Below are 6,865 nucleotides of genomic sequence, written 5' to 3' on the forward strand. Positions count from 1 at the left end.
GAGAAGCACGACCAATTTGTGGATAGATCGTTCCAAAAACTGTACATCGCTGATCTTTCTTCCACACCCATTAACCCATCACCGTCTAAAAATGGATCCGGTTTGTACAATTGACTGCCTTTCTTCATAACATAACCGTTCGACTTCAATGAATAATCAAGACGTGCCATTTCTTCATGAAATAATTCACTTCGCAAGTTGTTCAAGATGATCATTTCTGCCTTTGACAACCTTTCAACAGCGAGAGAACTGTTTATCTTTGCTGATAGCACAGCTGCAGTCATTTCTATCCTTGGAATCGAAACTTGCTTCACTGGTGCAGCTCTCGATTTTGACATAATGAGAGTGCAATGAGCCTTTCCTTTGAGTAATTCCCTTCCGATTTGAACCTTATCCAAATTTGCATGAACATTATGGCTCACATTGGCACCGTCATTACTAGGAGCTCAATCCATCACATTTTCAATGTTATCCATTAAACAACTCGGTGTCGACACCTGCATTCCATCAATTAGCCTTTGCATGTCTCGTTGATGCTGAGCCATCAGGTCTTTGATCTCCTGCTCGTGGTCCCGTTGCATTTGTTCAACCAATTTCGCAGTCTCGCTATCAAGAGAGTTCAAATCTTTTAGTACAGCGAACCTATTCCATCTTGGAGCAGGCTGAGTAGACTTGGCCTTCACTTGGCCATTGTACTCATCCAAATAATCCTTTACGTCGTAGCCAGTCTCTGCTACATGATCTTGTATATCTTTGAACGAACGAGAAAATGCTATCGATTCCTCTTGCCTAAGACGAGGCTCAAGATCACTCCAAAAATTTTGCAATTCACCAAATGTTCTTTGCATCTCCAAATAAGCTTTAGAAACATCATCCTGATTGTCCCCAGACTCTATCAGGCCATTCAAATCTTTGCAGTCTCGCAACAACCATTTGACACGGAAGTTAAACTCTTGCTTCGTGTTTTCAAATACTGCGGAGGTTCCTCTAGTTCTCCGGCCCGGTACCACGGTGTGACCATGCTTGTAATCCTCGGCCCTGATTCTATTAGGATCCGAATCTACGTTATCTTCACGAATTCCGCGAATTAACACCATTGTGGCCAAAACCAGAAGCCTTTGCAGACTTCTTCCCTTAACCAGGAGTCATTATGAAAACTAGAGTATAGGCCTACCAACTTACTGTTTTCTTGAACAGAAGTGTGTCCTTTTCTCCAACATCATTATGAATGAAGCAAGTCCTATTACCGGCACCAATCCCCACAATATGGATTGTCCTTTCCTTATGTACCGATAGCCGTCCTGTGTTACTGTTCCGCTTCCTGGCGTTGCACTGTATATTCCAATACTCCACCAAGGACCTTTGATCGTTCAGTGTATTCCAATACTTCCCCACCGGACCTTTAGCTGTATCTACTGTTGCAAAAGCAACAATCTTTTACATGTCCTCGTGGCTCTCTCCAAACCATTGGCACACTCAATGCTAAAGATTTTTGTTTTCAAATGCTTCACAGCCTCAATGTCGCTTTATGTTTCAATCAGTGTGCTGTGAATTTCTCTTCATTACATCGCCTAAGCCCAGGTGGGTGTCTGATTTCAAAGACTACTTTAAGTCGTTTCGAAGCCGTCCTATCTTTTCATTGCATCGCAGTCTTGTGATGTTTTGAAAGGAAGAAAATAATAATAAATTTATACTGATATCAAAAACTAGGCCTAGAATACTTACGTTTTTACATACTTATAAAGCGTTACTTCTACTTCTACTTGAGTACCTATGGTAAGTACTTTGACCACCTCTGATGGTGTCACAATGGTTATAGCTATGACCCAACAGCAAGGAATACGTCAAAGAAAAGGCTGTTTTAGCATTGATGCGCAAAATTGTAAATCACAGATTATAGAAAATTTTGACGTGATAGGAAAAAACCGACTTCATATTCGTAATCAGCGTACGAAATATGACTTGGTAGTCATCATTTTGGCCAAAGAACAAAATTCATGTCGACCGGTGTAATTAGGCTTTAGTGCAGGGGTCTCAAACACGCATTTTGTGCGCCCCTCGTCGAAATTTTAGATATTCAAGTATTTTACTTGGCCTACCGCTTAAATTTCACCATTTCCCCACTAACAAACGCTAACATGCGGTGGAATATCTGGTAATACGTCACATTGCCTATTAATGACCGGTGGATGATTCATGACTAAAAATTGCGACTTGGAATCGGACGCGACCTTTCATAGAACCATGTTTTAGTAGGCGATACGCGAACTCGGAATGACTCGGTGATAAATGTAAAATGACTCGACTTAACTCGAGATCAGAGGATTTGTGACTCAGAACGCCATGACTTTGTTTTTGGTTCCACAATGGACGCAACAAACTATTTGTGTGTCTAGGAAAATAGTAATACTGGAGATAGTGTGAACTGGAGGTCGACCGATTATTATCGACCGGGCCAATTATCGAGGCCGATGTTTGGTGATTTCCCGATTATCGATATCGGGGCCGATATTTTACATACAAAAAAATCAAAAATACTGGAAATTCAATGCTACGTGCTCTCAATCTCAAGAAATTGCAAAGGGCGATACTTGACAGATTTAGCCTTGCAGGAGTTTAACTGGGTGAGCAATGCTCACTGAGCATGCATGCAGGAAAACTATGCTTCCTGCATCACAATCTACCTCTACTTGACTGATCTGCAATTCTGTATCTCGGTTTGCTTCTTGGGTTATCCCAAATTTCAATGAGTGAGCACAATTAAGCGATAATGATTTTTTTTTATTTGAGTTTTTTCGTTTGTTGTTCATCCACTCAACGGGGGATAAAGTTCGATGGGGTGCTTACTGCTTATCTTCCTATGATTATTTCGTATACCGGTATCCACATATCGTAGAGCATTTCTGAGCAGATTTATTAATCTGGCAGTTATTTCTTAGCGTGTCGAGCGATTCGGTGTCGCCGCATTTCTTCATTTTGATATAACTAGGCCTACTCTCCACCTCATAAAAGTTAGTAAAATGAATAAAATGCATAAAATACAGTCCGAGTTGAGTGCAACTGTACTCGCACTTATGAGTGAACAGCACAGTACAGTACATCACTAACATCACTTGAGATTGCTGGAATAATTTAGTCTAGAGGTGTTCCACCTGTTGGATGTGGGCCTATTCATACCCGACCTTCGGTGCCGGTCGTTGTCACGTCAGGACAATCGAGACAGGATAACATTTCGTGCCAAATGCGACTCTGAGAAGTGCGCTGCAAAAAAACATCGATGGCGAAAAAGTCGGGGGAATAAAATGAGAGCTGAATGCCGGTCAAACCATTTGATATTGATGACCAGGCGCATGGAGAAAGATAATGCGTGAGAAAATGCGAATTCGGTATCATGTGCGTCTCACGAAATGATATATGCTTTTAGTTTGATCCAACATGTGTATGTTTGGTGTTGACACATTGTTATGACACATCGTTTGAAACAATGCCGCAGTGCCTTCACCAAATTTAAATTTGCTATTTTTAGATTCCATGCAAAATACCCTATGATTGCAACCTTCTTCGATGATTTTTTAAGCTTTCATCCCTAAGATTTTACCGTCTTACCATTACGTGAAAAATAATTTTTAATTTCAGGTGCCGAAAAACCAGAAGAGAATAGTTTGATGTCATCGTGGAAAGGTAATTCACCTGGATACAATGTGCCACAATACGGTTGGAGGATTGCTTTGAGTCACAAATTTCCTCCAAAAAAGAGGACAGCATGGAGGCTGCCATTCAAATACCAAAACTACGCACATTTAGGCTTGGCACATCGCTACCTTCTTTTTCATAGACGCTTGAAGAATATCAATCGTCGACCATGCATAAACAACTACTTTGATCAACAGATATTTCAACAAATCTACGGTGTTCCGGCAGGTGGTATTGGAGGAGGTACCTTCAATCGAGGCTGGCGAGGAGAATTTAGTCGTTGGCAGTTGCGTCCAGGAATATATGAATTTGTAACGACTTCTGCCAATCAGTTTATAGTCTGTGTTCGACGTAATGGAAAAACTGTCTATCAAAAGGTCCTCAGTCCAGATCCTAGTTTACAAAAAAATCTTAAATCATGGGTGTGGGATTTTCCAGCAGATCAAGCCTTTTACCATGCGCTCTACCCTCGTGCATGGACTGTGTATGAAATTCCTCATCTTGGTCTTGTGTTAACTTGCCGTCAAATATCACCGGTCATTCCACATGAATATAAAGATTCCAGCATACCTGCGGTCGTTTTCTCTTGGTACATTCAAAACGATTCAGTTCGCCATTATCAGGTCACGATCGCTCTAGCTATGGAAAATGGGATTGGTACGAAAGCTGCGCGTTTGACAAAAGGCAATTACAATCAACAATTCGACAGCGATGAAAATTGTACTGGTGTTACGATGCACAATACCTATTTTGATAAAATGCCATATACCATGACATTGGGCGGCAGGCAAGCGGATGACAAAAATGTATCAAAATTCCTCAACTTTGACCCAGCATCTGATGGCTCTTCTTTATGGGATGATTTGTTCAAGGATGGTGATTTTGACTGTGCTGACACAGTAAGCAATAGAACGGTGTCAGGCCAAGCTTTAGGTTGTGCTCTCGCTATTAGAAGTTCTGTGAATGCGAGAAGCACAGCAGAAGGTTTGGATTTTGGACTCTCATGGGACATGCCTGTAGTGTATTTTGGATCAAAAGAGTTTTCATATTGTCGAAGGTACACTCGTTACTTTGGATCTGATGGCAAGGCGGGGCATAAAATCGCAATTTATGCACTCAATAACTATAGGAATTGGGAGGAGCAAATTGAAAGGTGGCAAAACCCGATATTATCAAACTCGAATTTGCCGAGCTGGTACAAATCTGCACTGTTCAATCAACTCTATTACATCACAGATGGGGGAACAATCTGGCTGGAAACACCAAAGGCCGGCGTATCGTCCGATAATCAGGCACAAAACAACTCCTCGTCTGTAACGAAAGAGTATCTTCAAAATTCCAGCATCATCCAAGAATATGGTCGATTTGCATATCTTGAAGGACATGATTGCCGAGTGTTCAACAGGTATGACTCTCATTTTCATGCCTCTATTGCACTTGCGCATCTCTGGCCAAACTTGGAATTGAGCCTCCAATATGACATTGCAGCCAGTATTCTACAAACTGACGACACATCATTCAAGTTCTTCATGGATGGAAACAATGGACTTGTTAAATCTCCAGATGTCGTACCACATGATCTTGGTGATCCTGAAGACGAACCATGGCAACGAGTCAATGCTTATTTCATTCATGATACCGCCTATTGGATTGATCTTAATCCAAAGTTTGTGTTACAGGTATTCCGAGACTATTATATCACAAAAAACATAGAATTTTTAAAAGACATGTGGCCTGTTTGTCTGAAAGTGATGGTGACGAGCATGAAGTACGATTTGGATGAAGACGGCTTGATCGAAAACAACGGAACCGCAGATCAGACTTTATATTGGTGGAGCATGTCTGGTCCCAGTGCTTACTGTGGTGGATTATGGCTTGGTGCATTGCGTTGCATTCTAGAGGCAGGAAAAATTCTTGATCGGGAGAGTGAAGTAAAACAATATGAGGAAATCCTGACGATAGCTGCAAAATCCTACCAGGACAAACTCTGGAATGGTGACTACTTCAATTACTGTAGCGATCGAAGTACCAAACATTGGGACAGCATAATGGCAGACCAATGCGTAGCGCAGTGGTATCTTTTGGCGTGCGAAATCGCAGATGTTCTTCCTCCTGAACAAGTTACCAGTTCATTGAAAACAATATACAAGTTCAATGTGCAGGATTTTGCTGCTGGAAAACGCGGGGCTGTAAATGGTATGCGACCAAACAGAGAGATTGACCAATCATGTATGCAATCACAGGAAGTCTGGTCCGGTGTAACTTATGCGCTTGCTGCCACTATGATTCATAAAGACATGGTGGATGAAGCCTTCAAGACCGCAGAAGGGATGTATAAAACTATTTGGGAAGACTTGGGGATGGCTTTCCAAACTCCAGCAGCAATTTTGAAACATAACCATTACAGGTCTCTCGGTTACATGCGCTCTCTTAGTATCTGGGGTATGCAGTGTGCACTGGAGCGTATCTCTGAACCCAGTGTTCACACTAATGTCACTAATGCTGAATTCGAAACAACTAGTCCTGAAAATGGATGATGATCATTCAGAACACGGGAATTTTATTTTTAATTATTTTGGTCACGGTTAATTGTTCCATTTTACCACGTAAAAAGCATCAAACCAATGGAGCAGATTGACTTCATTTTGGACGAGCGGTGGCGATAAAGGCAACTCGATTCAAATCTGTTTTGTTGCTATATGCTTTACTATGGGACCAGACTAAACACGTTACTGTGTACTTCGTCAAAAAATTCTTTACAGTATCAAGAACTAAAATGATTTTCAACCCCAAATCCTGGATAATCATTGATTGTTAATGAATTGCTGAAGACGGTACGATTTGGTACTACCAGTTCACCGGTGATTTCCTATTCATGTTCTATCGATTACGTTTCATGATCTGTGTTTATTTAGATGATGAATCATAATTTACCTTATATTACTTAGTGATTTCGTAGCTCAGCAATGCACCAATATGCCTTCACTAAAGAATCCCAGTTGTGACTACCGTATTCAAATTCAATCCTAGCTTGGTACAAAGTTACTAATCTTGTTAGCAGGAATGACTTTTTTCTCGAATATCTGATCTAATTATAAATCACATATTTATGAGATATTTTTGCTGTAGCGTGTATCGAGCTTTAACTATATATTTCAATTGCAGTTTAGGG

General features: G+C 40.9%; 1 pseudogene; it reads left to right on the forward strand.

Moving 5' to 3' along the window:
- The first annotated feature begins 2,829 nt into the window (after positions 1 to 2,829).
- Positions 2,830 to 6,865, forward strand: LOC145436059 (non-lysosomal glucosylceramidase pseudogene; annotated as a pseudogene).

The sequence above is a fragment of the Botryllus schlosseri genome, chromosome 3 (assembly GCF_051294905.1).
Source record: "Botryllus schlosseri isolate E-star chromosome 3, Bs_hap1, whole genome shotgun sequence".
Lineage (NCBI taxonomy): Eukaryota > Metazoa > Chordata > Ascidiacea > Stolidobranchia > Styelidae > Botryllus > Botryllus schlosseri.